Source organism: Schistocerca piceifrons, chromosome 8, assembly GCF_021461385.2.
Source record: "Schistocerca piceifrons isolate TAMUIC-IGC-003096 chromosome 8, iqSchPice1.1, whole genome shotgun sequence".
Taxonomy (NCBI): Eukaryota; Metazoa; Arthropoda; class Insecta; order Orthoptera; family Acrididae; genus Schistocerca; species Schistocerca piceifrons.
Window position 1 is genome coordinate 219,982,471 of NC_060145.1, and position 13,537 is coordinate 219,996,007.

The 13,537-nt window shown below is 46.9% G+C and overlaps 1 protein-coding gene across 1 annotated transcript in view; it reads left to right on the forward strand.

Moving 5' to 3' along the window:
- LOC124711741 (zinc finger protein 503) overlaps positions 1-13,537 on the forward strand; it is a 292,925-nt gene that overhangs the window by 63,320 nt on the left and 216,068 nt on the right. The gene's annotated exons all lie outside the window — the stretch shown is intronic.

Here is a 13,537-nt window from a genome sequence, read left to right on the forward strand (position 1 = left end):
GTACGGTGTGCCATTGGTTACACGTCTCGGTCACCTCTTGTTCGCACTGACGGCACTTTGAACAGTGGTCGTTACATTTCAGATGTGTTACGACCCTTGGCTCAACCCTTCTTTCAATCCCTGCGAAACCCTACATTTCAGCAGGATAATGCACGACCGCATGTTACAGTTCCTGTACGGGCCTTTCTGGATACAGAAAATGTTCGACTGCTGCACTAGCCAGCACATTCTCCAGATCTCTCGGCAACTGAAAACGTCTGGTCAATGGTGGCCGAGCAACTGGCTCGTCACAATACGCCAGTCACTACTCTTGATGAACTGTGGTATCGTGTTGAAGCTGCATGGGCAGCTGTACCTGTACACGCCATCCAAGCTCTGTTTGACTCAATGCCTAGGCGTATCAAGGTCGTTATTACGGCCAGAGGTGGTTGTGATTTCTCAGGATCTATGCACCCAAATTGCGTGAAAATGTAATAACATGTCAGTTGTAGTATAATATATTTGTCCAATGAATACCCACTTATTATCTGCATTTCTTCTTGGTGTAGCAATTTTAATGGACAGTAGTGTAGCTATAGTGCTCTTTCCGCCCTTTTTAACCGCGGATACACAAGCGCCAGAGACCAACATCGGTAGCAAACAGTATGCGTACACTGAATCTGTGAATACGCTGTTCAATCCGGGGTCTGGTCTCGACGAACCGTTATTAAGTGCACTATAGCGACATCTTTGTGACTTTCTTAGAGGAAGCGCTAGATTTCATGAATTGACCAGGTTTAAATCGCTATCTCTCTCAACTGAATTCTTGATCAACAAATTTCATCTACTTCTTCCACCACCGAGTCAGAAAAGGTTGAAGTCGACAATGTAATTTCGGCATAGAGTGACCGGTTCGATGTAGCACTTCAGCTACAGCCGACTTCTTTTTATGGAAGAGTCGGGTTCATTTACGATGCTCCATGCATCTTCATGGACTGCATGAGACGCCTGCTCGCTTTGCGACAGGCCATTCTCGCAAGGACGAGATCTGAAAGATCCCCTGCGAGTGTGATCTTTCGAGCATCGGGCAGACGACTCGTAGGGAAGAGTGTTGTATATTGGAGCGCTTCACAGACTTTCACTTCTAGCCAGCTCTGTAACAAAAATTTAATGCATTTACTTACTCCATTTTGAAGTGATACCATTCACTAAGTGTGTGCTCTGTAGTCTCAGTCAAATACACTGAAGCGCCAAAGAAACTGGTATAGGCATGCGTATTCAAATACAAGTATACCGGGTGATCAAAAAGTCAGTATAAATTTGAAAACTTAATAAACCACGGAATAATGTAGACTGTAGACAGAGAGGTAAAAATTGACACGCATGCTTTGAATGACATGGGGTTCTATTAAAAAAAAGAACAAAGTTCACAAAATGTCCGACAGATGGCGCTGGACAGCAAAACGTCAGTGACTGTGCATGACAATCGTATATAAAAGGAGCTGTAATGAGAGAGAGAATCAGATGCGCCAGCAGTCGCAGCATGTTGACGCTACCTGAAAAGACGCTTTTAGTAAAGCTGTATTATCAGAATGGGGAATGTGCTAGTTCAGCGTTACGATCCTATCGCCATAGGAAGGGGATTCGAACGGGTAAAGATCCGTTGACAAATGCAGCTCTGGCTAGAATGATTTCGAAGTTCGAAGCCACAGGTTGTTTAGACGATAGACCCCGTAGTGGCCGACCGAGCGCAAGGCATAATGCTGCTGAGGCAGTCCAGGAAGAAATGGAGACTGTAGCGGGTTCGTCTATGCACGGAGAAGTCAGCGCTTGTGCAGTCGCACGTCGCACCGGCATTCCATACACTACTGTTTGGTTGGCACTTAGGCGTACCCTCCGATGCTATCCGTACAAAATCCATCGGCATCATGAACTGTTACCTGGCGATTTAATGAAGCGGAGGGCATTTGCGGTGTGGGCGTTTCAAAAGATGGTGGAAGATGACGATTCGTTGAGTAACGTGTTGTGGACCGACGAAACTCATTTCACGCTCCGAAGTTCTGTCAATGCCCACAGCTGCAGAATTTGGGCTACCGAAAATCCTAGAACTGTCGTGGAAACTCCATTGCACGACGAGAAAGTCACGGTATGTGTTGGATTTACCACATCTACCGTTATCGGGCCTTTTCTCTTCGAGGAAATGTGTGATTCTGGTTTTGTAACTGCTACCGTGACGTGTGAGAGGTACGCCGATATGTTACAGAATCGCATCATCCCCACCCTGGCTGATAAACACCTGCTGGAACGTACGATGTTTATGCAGGATGGCGCTCCACCCCATATTGCTAGACGCGTGAAAGGTCTCTTGCGCGCGTCGTTTGGTGATGATCGTGTGCTCAGCCGCCACTTTGGTCATGCTTGGCCTCCCAGGTCCCCAGACCTCAAATGGCTCTGAGCACCATGGGACTTAACATCTATGGTCATCAGTCCCCTAGAACTTAGAACTACTTAAACCTAACCTAAGGACATCACACAACACCCACTCATCACGAGGCAGAGAAAATCCCTGACCCCGCCGGGAATCGAACCCGGGAACCCGGGCGTGGGAAGCGAGAACGCTACCGCACGACCACGAGCTGCGGAACCCCAGACCTCAGTCCGTGCGATTGTTGGCTTTGGGGTTACCTGAAGTCGCAAGTGTATCGTGATCGTCTGACATCTCTAGGGATGCTGAAACACAACATCCGACGCCAATGCCTCACCATAACTCCGGACATGCTTTACAGTGCTGTTCACAACATTATTCCTCAACTACAGCTATTGTTGAGGAATGATGGTGGACATATTGAGCATTTCCTGTAAAGAACATCATCTTTGCTTTGTCTTACTTTGTTATGCTAATTATTGCTATTCTGATCAGATGAAGCGCCATCTGTCGGACATTTTTTGAACTATTGTATTTTTTTGGTTCTAATAAAACATCATGTCATTCCAAGCATGTGTGTCAATTTGTACCTCTCTATCTACATTATTCCGAGATTTATTCAGTTTTCAAATTTATACTGACTTTTTGGTCACCCCGTAGGTAAATGGGTAGAATACGGCGCTGCGGTCGGCAAAACATATATAAGACAAGTGTCTGGCGCAGTTGTTAGTTCGGTTACTGCTGCTACAATGGCAAGTTATCAAGATTTAAATGAGTTTGAACGTGGTGTGATAGTCGGTGCACGAGCGATGGGACACAGGATCTCCGATATGGCGGTGAAGTAGGGATTTTCACGTACGACCATTTCAGGAGTTTACGGAATATCAGGAATCCGGTAAAACATCAATTCTCCGACATCGCTACGGCCAGAAAAAGATCCTGCAAGAACGGCGACTGAAGAGAATCGTTCAACGTGACGGAAGTGCAACCCTTCCACAGATTGCTGCAGAATCCAATGCTGGGCCATCAACAAGTGTCAGCGTGCGAACCGCCGGCAGCTGTGGCCAAGCGGTTCTAGGCGCTTCAGTCTGGTACCAAGGGGCAGCTACGGTCGCAGGTTCGAATCCTGCTTCGGGCATGGATGGGTGTGATGTCCTTAGGTTAGTTAGGTTTAAACAGTTTTAAGTCTAGGGGACTGATGACCTCAGATGTTAAGTCCTATAGTGCATAGAGCCATTTGAACCATTTTTGAGCGTGCGAACCATTCAACCTTTGGAGCCGAAGGCCTACTCGTGTAACCTTGATGACTGCACGACACAAAGCTTTACGCCTCTCCTGGGCCTGTCTACACCGTCGTTGGACTGTTGATGACTGGAAACATTTTGCCTGGTCGGACGAGTCTCGTATCAAATTGTATCGAGTGGATGGACTTGTACGGGTATGGAGACAACCTCATGAATCCATGGACCCTTCATATTAGCAGGGGAAGTTCAAACTGGTACATACTCTGTAATGGTGTGGGGCGTGTGCAGTTGGAGCGATGTGGGACCCTTGATACGTCTAGATACGACTCTGACAGGTGACGCATACATAAGCATCCTGTCTGATCACCTGCATCCATCCACGCATGGGGGCCCGGGTTCGATTCCCGGCTGGGGTGGGAGTTTTTCTGCCCTCAGGGACTAGGTGTTGTGCTGTCCACATCAGCATTTCATCCCCATAATCGACTCACAAGTCGCCCAATGTGGCGTCGCACTATATAAGATTTGCACTTGGCGGCCGAACTCCCCGCCTGGGAACTACTAGCCACTGACGGCATACGATCATTTCCATTTTACCTGCATCCATTGATGTCCATTGTGCATTCCGACGGACTTCGGCAATTCCAGCAGGACAATGTGACACCCCAAACGTCCAGAATTGTTACATAGTGGCTCCAGGAACACTCTTCTGAGTCTGACACTTCCGCTGGCCACCAAATTCCCCAGATTTGAACATCATTGAGCACATCTGGGATGCCTTGCAAAGTGCTGTTCGGAAGAGATCTCCACCCTCTCGTACTCTTATGGATTTATGGACAGCGCTGCAGGACTGATGTGTCAGTTCCCTCCAGCACTACTTCAGACATTAGTCGAGTCCATGCTGCGACGTGTTGCGGCACATATGCGTACTCGCAGGGGAGCAACACTATATTAGGCTCGTGTAGCAGTTTTTTGGCTCTTCAGTGTAGTTTCCGATCTACTGCGTTACTCTTTATGCTTTATTGCAGTGTTTTCTCTAATCATAGCTGCCACATCACACAGAGTGATTTTGTTCTTTGTGGTACCTATTTTGTAAAAGGTATGAGCTATTGGACTGAACAAGTACATGATGTGAATTCCATCTAAATCTGTTTTCCGCAAATCGAACCAGGTGGCGCGACGTTAGGACAGTGTACTCTTATTCGGGAGCATAGCGATACAAACACTCGTTCGGTCACCCAGATTTGGGTTTTCCGTGATTAAGGCGAATGCTGCGACACGATTTTACGGTCACCTTAAACGAATTGACGGGGACAGGTTGGCCAGGAAGATCTCCCACTTCTTTTATTCAAACCCTAAAACCAAAATACCCTGCTTTAGAAATACCAACGAAGACCTCCAGCTCCTACAAATCAAACCCGAAGACGCCTATGCCAGGAAAATCTTCCACAAGATGATGGTGACGAACGGGCTACACCCAGACAAACAACCAAGTAGAAGACGTGATGACCCTTGGACGGAGAGGCATAAGGAAGCCCACTCACAAACAATAAAGGAAATCTGGGGTTCACAGAAATCAAAGTTCACTGCCAAATGTAACAGGACTTAACGTGGTCCTAGCTGGTCCTAGCCAAATAATAATAGTAATAAGTTTAGCAAATACAGACATCCCCTGTAGGAGACAGATAGACCATTGGAATCAGTGTACAGATAAACAGTCAGAGGTCGTCTGTTATTTGGCCCATTAGAAGTTTCGCTCACCAAATGCGAGCATCTTCAGACTTTCATTGCCCCGATAACGAAACGTTAACGGCTTATAGGTTCCCTCAACACCTTTAGGACAACGGTAATCTGGTGACCAAAAATACACTCCTGGAAATGGAAAAAAGAACACATTGACACCGGTGTGTCAGACCCACCATACTTGCTCCGGACTCTGCGAGAGGGCTGTACAAGCAATGATCACACGCACGGCACAGCGGACACACCAGGAACCACGGTGTTGGCCGTCGAATGGCGCTAGCTGCGCAGCATTTGTGCACCGCCGCCGTCAGTGTCAGCCAGTTTGCCGTGGCATACGGAGCTCCATCGCAGTCTTTAACACTGGTAGCATGCCGCGACAGCGTGGACGTGAACCGTATGTGCAGCTGACGGACTTTGAGCGAGGGCGTATAGTGGGCATGCGGGAGGCCGGGTGGACGTACCGCCGAATTGCTCAACACGTGGGGCGTGAGGTCTCCACAGTACATCGATGTTGTCGCCAGTGGTCGGCGGAAGGTGCACGTGCCCGTCGACCTGGGACCGGACCGCAGCGACGCACGGATGCACGCCAAGACCGTAGGATCCTACGCAGTGCCGTAGGGGACCGCACCGCCACTTCCCAGCAAATTAGGGACACTGTTGCTCCTGGAGTATCGGCGAGGACCATTCGCAACCGTCTCCATGAAGCTGGGCTACGGTCCCGCACACCGTTAGGCCGTCTTCCGCTCACGCCCCAACATCGTGCAGCCCGCCTCCAGTGGTGTCGCGACAGGCGTGAATGGAGGGACGAATGGAGACGTGTCGTCTTCAGCGATGAGAGTCGCTTCTGCCTTGGTGCCAATGGTGGTCGTATGCGTGTTTGGCGCCGTGCAGGTGAGCGCCACAATCAGGATTGCATACGACCGAGGCACACAGGGCCAACACCCGGCATCATGGTGTGGGGAGCGATCTCCTACACTGGCCGTACACCACTGGTGATCGTCGAGGGGACACTGAATAGTGCACGGTACATCCAAACCGTCATCGAACCCATCGTTCTACCATTCCTAGACCGGCAAGGGAACTTGCTGTTCCAACAGGACAATGCACGTCCGCATGTATCCCGTGCCACCCAACGTGCTCTAGAAGGTGTAAGTTAACTACCCTGGCCAGCAAGATCTCCGGATCTGTCCCCCATTGAGCATGTTTGGGACTGGATGAAGCGTCGTCTCACGCGGTCTGCACGTCCAGCACGAACGCTGGTCCAACTGAGGCGCCAGGTGGAAATGGCATGGCAAGCCGTTCCACAGGACTACATCCAGCATCTCTACGATCGTTTCCATGGGAGAATAGCAGCCTGCATTGCTGCGAAAGGTGGATATACACTGTACTAGTGCCGACATTGTGCATGCTCTGTTGCCTGTGTCTATGTGCCTGTGGTTCTGTCAGTGTGATCATGTGATGTATCTGACCCCAGGAATGTGTCAATAAAGTTTCCCCTTCCTGGGACAATGAATTCACGGTGTTCTTATTTCAATTTCCAGGAGTGTAGTAATAAATCAAATAGTAAACGACCTGCCGGCCCCTGTGGCCGAGCGGTTGTAGGCGCTTCAGTCCGGAACCGCGCTGCCGCTACGGTCTCAGGTTCGAATGCTGCCTCGGGCATGGATGTGTGTGATGTCGTTAGGTTAGTTACGGTTAAGTAGTTCTAAGTCTAGGGGACTGATGACCTCAGATGTTAAGTCCCATAGTGCCCAGAGCCATTTGAATCATTTTTGAAACGACCTGCGGCGCTTTATCTGTAGATTTATGATAATAAATGTAGTTATGCTGCTCGACGATGTCGAAACATATGGAAGGGAGAGATAAATATATTCGTACAGCATGTGGGGACGAAAAGGACGAGGGAGGGGCATCAGTAATGGACACGCCAATGTCTACTCAACTATTTGATAATATGATGAAAAGGGTAGATTCCGTCTCACCATGTAGAGGAGACGTTGAGTCGCAGACAGCTGCAACAAAAAGACTGCTACATATTTAAGCTTTTGTCCAAAAGGCCTTCTTCTGAAGTTACACACGCACACACAAGCGTAACTCATACACACATACCACTATCTCCGGCCGATTTCTGCGACTCAGCGTCTCCTCTATTTGGTGAGTAGCAATCTACTCTTTTCATAAAATTGTTGATATACGTCTCGGACTTTCCATTGTTTAAGGATTTGATAACCTGTTAACCTCAGAAGGATAACACAGTAGTGGTCACACCCTCCCCTGTCACAAATACATATGAAATGAGAAAAAATGTGTGCACGTAATCGCATACTTCCTAATCTCTTCTGTATTTTTTGTACCGATTTAGCTCAACTGTTTCAGAGTACATACGAAATATCGGTTTTATCAATGATGGTGTTTAGACAGTAGAGTGGTGCCACTGTCTGATCGATTCACGTGTAAGTTCTCAGCTCATCTGCATAGAACTTTCAGGTCCTCCAAATGGACCAGTTATTGCTATATGAATACTGAATTACTCAAATCTCAATTTGTTGAGAATTCCGTGCACAGACTTACAAGCGGCGCTTCCCGTCGAACTTCGTGACGAAGATCATAAAAGACATCGAAATCTTCCAATCGCATCGTAGTGTCTTCTTCTTATTTCACATCGCTTCGTAGTGTCACCCAGTGGCGTTTAATGTAGGGGAGAGTGTTGCACCATGGAACACTTCTCAGACTTTCGGCTCTAATCCTGTAATAGAAGTATAATATATATTTTTAATCCATTTTGAAATGGTACCATTGATCTAAATAAAGATTATTGTTACAGCTCATGTCTGCGTTGGAGTTTTTTTATGCAAATTGGGAGCACATCCGAAACTATCCCGACGACCTACGCCTGGCCTTCCTGGTACCTACCAATCAACAGCGTATCGACGATCTAGCTCTAACATTTTATGGGAATAAAATTAATTATGCAGCTGCTGTAATTGTCTTGGAAGAGCTGTGGTTTTACAAACCTAATCTCGAAGAATTAATTGAACAGTTTAGACAAGCATATAGAGAGTTTGCATTTATGCCGAATGGTATAAGGTGCGCTCAGCGTTATTTTGACTTTCGTCAGGGTAGATACAGACCTCTATGGTACACATATTAGAGCCTCAATAGTTATCACAGAGTCCTTCTCAGTTGCCAATCCTAAGATTGATTTGCAGCAGCTCTCCATTCAGTGCGATTGTCGGCCAGCCTCTTCAATTCCGTGAAACTTCCGCATCCTAGGTCCTGCATTATCTGGCTTATGTACTTTCTTCTAGGTCTGCCTCTTGCCCTTTTGCCCTCCACAAGGCCTTCCGTTATAGTGTGGAGAAGACTTTCATGTCTCAGAATGTGTCCCATCCATATATCTCTCCTCTTCTTGACCGTCTTCCAAAGAACTGGAACTTCCTCCGCTCTCTGCAGGACTTCTTCATTTGTCATCCTGGCCGTCCATGGAATTTTTAACATCCTTCGCAGACACCACATTTCGAATCCTTCAATCCTTCTTCTTTCGTCCTCTCCAAGTGTCCAGGTTTCGCTGCCGTAGAGAAGCACACTCCCACACCCCGAAAAAGTTATATTTTTATAAACCTGAGAAACAGTTCCAAAGTATACTTCTACATCTAAATCTACATGCAAACTCCGAAAGCCACCGTACGGTGCGTATCGGAGTGTGCCATGTACCACCAGTAGTCATTTCCTTTCCTGTTCCACTAGCAAAGAGAGCGCGGGAAAAACAACTGTCTACATCCCTCCATATGACCCCTGATTTCTTGTACCTTTTCTTCGTGATCCTTACGCGAAATGAACGTTGGTAGCAGCAGAAACGATCTGCGGTCAGCTTCATATGCCGATTCTGTATATTTTCTCAGTAGTGTTCCTCGATAAGAACTTCGCCTTCCCTCCAGGGATTTCCATTTGAGTTCACGAAGCATCTCCGTAACACTTGCATATTATTCGAACTTGCAGCTAAAAAATCTGGCAGCCCGCCTCTGAATTGCTTCCATGCCTCCCTTTAATCCGACCTGGTACGAACCTTAAACACTCAAGCAGTGTTCAAGAATAGGTCGCACTAACATCCCTTATGCGGTCTCCTTCACAGATGAACCACACTTTGCTTAAGTTCTCCCAATAAACCGATGACGACCAGTCGCCTTCCTTACCACGATACTCACATGCTCGTTCCATTTCATATCGCGTTGTAGCGTTACGCCCAGATATCTAAACAACGTGGCTGTATCGAGCAGGACACTACTAACGCTGTATCCGAACATTGCTGGTTTGTTTTTCCTATTCATCTGCATTAACTTAGATTTTTCTACATTTCTGCCACTCATCATACCATCTAGAAATTTTGCCTAAGTCATCTTCTCTCCTCCAACAAACATTCGACTTCGACACCTTCCCCTACACCATAGCATCAGCAGGAAGCAGCTGCAGATTGCTGCCCACCCTGTCCACCATATCATTTATGTATATATATAGGAAATAGCAGCGGTCTTACCACACTTCCCTGGGTCACTCCTGACGACATCTTTGTCTCTGATGAACGCTCGCCGTCGAGGATAACATACTGGGTTCTATAACTTAAGAAGTCTTCGAGCCATTCACATATCTGGGAACCTAGGCACAAATACTTTATTCAAATTTAAAATTAATGTAGTCGAGAAAATGTAGTCAGTATTGTATTTAATAGTGTCTGTGTTACATTATTACTCCATTTCATACGAATCACCAGTAAGTGAAATCAAACTAGGAAGAAATGTTATTAAAAACCAATTACAAGTTGAAAATATGTCTGAGGTGCCGGATGTTGCACGACTGGTGAAGTATGGATTAGCCGAACACACATTATGTAACGAGTTTTAAAAATATACATACTTTTATTTGCCATAAAACTCTGTAACTGAAGAATTAACAACACCTTCCAAGTAGCATTATTATAACATACAGCACTTTAATAAGCAGAACTCATAACGATTACAATCGCTGCACAAAGCAGAACCTCATGAATCACAACAACAAAAGCAGTAGAAAATGTCAGACAGTGCTTATGGCGGTCTCTAGAGCGTGTTTCTTCATGTGACTTCAAAATCGATCATTAGATCTTCAAGGCACACTATCTTGCAGGTACGACATTCTTCGTTATGTGGCTCCCCCACAGGTTTGCAAGTAATTCATTACTTGAAAACTGTAGATCTAATTTCTCTCTTGCTTATGCGTGTTACCAAATATGTCATTTGCTATATTTCATACTCACTCCCGAGTCAACTGAAACTATATGGTTTCAAAGACTTTTTCAAGTCCCTAACATCTAGGATGTATGTATGCAGACTGAAGCGATAAATGAAAATTTATAGTAAAGCGAGAATTCGAACCCAGGTCGCCTGCTCACTAGGCAGGTGCAATAACCACTACGCCACCCTGGCACAATGGCTTTGTACAAATGCACAGACTGCCCTACTACGCCTCCCTCCTGAGTCTAAACTCCCATTCAAGCCTCAGCCCACTTTGTATTTCTGCTAAACTCGAAGGGCGTTGCAGAGACTCTCCAACAACACAGCTGCACAGTTGGAGATCTTCTGAAGTACTGTTCGATTTTGCCGCGCGAGATTAGCCGGGCGGTCTAAGGCGCTGCAGTCATGGACGTTGTGGCTGGTCCCGGCGGAGGTTCGAGTCCTCCCTCGGGCATTGGTGTGTGTGTTTGTCCTTAGGATAATTTAGGTTAAGTAGTGTGTAAACTTAGGGACCGATGACCTTAGCATTTAAGTCCCATAAGATTTCACGCACATTTGAACATTTGAACTGTTCGATTTTAGGGGGAACACCAAGTGGAATGAGGCGCGAATGGGAATTTAGATTGAGGAAGGAGGCGTACTAGCGTAGTCCGTGCATTTGTGAAAGCCACTGTGCCAGGGTGGTGGAATGGTTATAGCATCTGGCAACCTGTGTTCGAATCCTGGCCTTGGTACAAATTTTGATTTCTCACTTCAGTTTGCATACATGCATCATACTTCACTAATTCACAGGAAACTCGGGGATCCGCAAGAAAAGGGATTAAAAACAACACATCATAAAAAGAGCCCAGTTTGTTGCCTGCAGCTTCATTTAGAGCAGGAGCCACAAGTTTTTAAAATCAAATGGAAATAGTGCACTTTCCTGGCATTGGTGCCTAATCCCTCGCTTTCGCTTACAATGACACCACACAGCTCTTTTACGAAGCTAGTGTTAATTTTCTCCGGAAATAATTATTCCTTAATCGTATCCATTACTCTTCAAACTTGTTATTCCTGCGAACTCTCTCGAGTTGGTGTATTTTTACTTGCAATGTGAAAGTTGCAGGGACAAGTACAAGATGTGCGCACGGGCGCATATCCTCTGCAGCGGACACGGGTCCGGCGGGTGCTCGGAGAGAGCGGTTGAGTAACCTCTGCGCGACCTCAGGGCGACGGCGTATGTGGCGAAAGTCCCGCGCGGAGCGCCTCGCATGTCTGCGAGCCCCCAGCTTCCGTTCACACGGGCCCCCAAGACGGGGCACCGGCCGCAGGCGCCGGCCCGCGGCTGGGATCGCTTTCCTTCTACGGGGTGGATCACCTTACCAGACAGACCGTCTGCTGCCGTTCGCACGCGTCTCTTTTCGTGTGTCGTACAGTTGCTACAAGTCCCCTCAAATATCTGCGCTAAGTTTCTCCCCTTCCACGTGTTTTGCACAACAAGAAAGAAGAGAAATTCCTTATGTAGAAAATCGTGATAGGACGATCGTTGCTGTTGGCCATAAGCTCCAAGAGAGGGGACTTAATTACACCGCCGTCGGCGAAGGAAACTTTAATCGGTGGGCTCGCGTCATCTCTTTGCTCCTCTACACTCGTGATTCATGTTTGAGCAGGGCCGATAAGACACTTCTACCATCGGCACCCCCCCCCCCCTCCTCCCCCAGTTAGCTGCTAAAATCACGTCGCAGCAAGAATAATACGAGGGGATTTCAGAACGTAAGTTATACATTGTTATGGCAGACCAAGTCACTTGTATTGATTGCAGATCTACACTTCAAAGCAACACAAATGAATGGCAGTATTTTTCAGCATCAACATCTAAAATATGTTGAAGATGCATACACTGTGATTTAAAGTGGTTCGACCACGTAAATTTAGTCACGGTTAAGTTAGACTCCAGACTGAGATTCATTGGAATTGTGCTCTGGAAATGTAGGAGGTACATCTTCATTTTGGTCTGCATTACTGCTCTGCAATTTTCAACTGTCTGGCGGAGGGTTCTTTCGAACCATCTTCAAGTCATTTCTCTACCGCGCCCCTCTCGAATTCGGAGGACGTACCTTACAAATAGTTCGTTCGACAAATACTTGAATATTTCTCGGCAGTCTGTGATAGGTAGAGGAGATAGAGAAGATCCAGAGAATAACAGCACGTTTCGTTACAGTTCCATTTAGGAAGCGTCAACTCAAGTGACAGCCACTGTAACAAAGGAGGTCTGCATACTTTCGTAGAAGAGTTAACCAAGAGTGCCTCTCCTAAGTAAATCCCGCGAAAAGACCACGAAGATAAAGTTAGAGAGATTCGAGTTCACGCGAAGGCTTACCAGCAGTCATTCCTCTCGCGAACCATATGCGACTGGAACAGGAAAAATTGATACGGAGACTACCCTCCGCCACACACCGCAATGTAGCATGCTGACCATAGGTGTAAGTGTGAGTGTAAATGCAGGACATAGTCGTTCCATGAAAACACGGGAGAACTGCCGGATGTCAGTAACGTCCTGCCACGACATTTCGGCGCAGAATCTTCTGGTCATCTTCAGGTGAGTACCACTGTAGTAGTACTGGCGAGTACCCGCTGAGCTCTGCTATTTAAAGCCATACTGAGGTGACATTGCGCATGCGCTGCTCGGCGTGCGCGTTCATAACAACTCCGTGCGCTGCGCCTCGCGCCCTCCACGGTGAAAGCTTGGCGTATCGATATCAGGTCAATTTTCATCTTAATGCAGATAACTACGTCGACTACGAAGTTTCTCCATAACAGGATTCCAAGCAGAGTTTAGCTGATAACCGCTATCTCGACTGATGAGAGTTCCTTCCAAAATTTCATCACTGGTGGGATCCGTT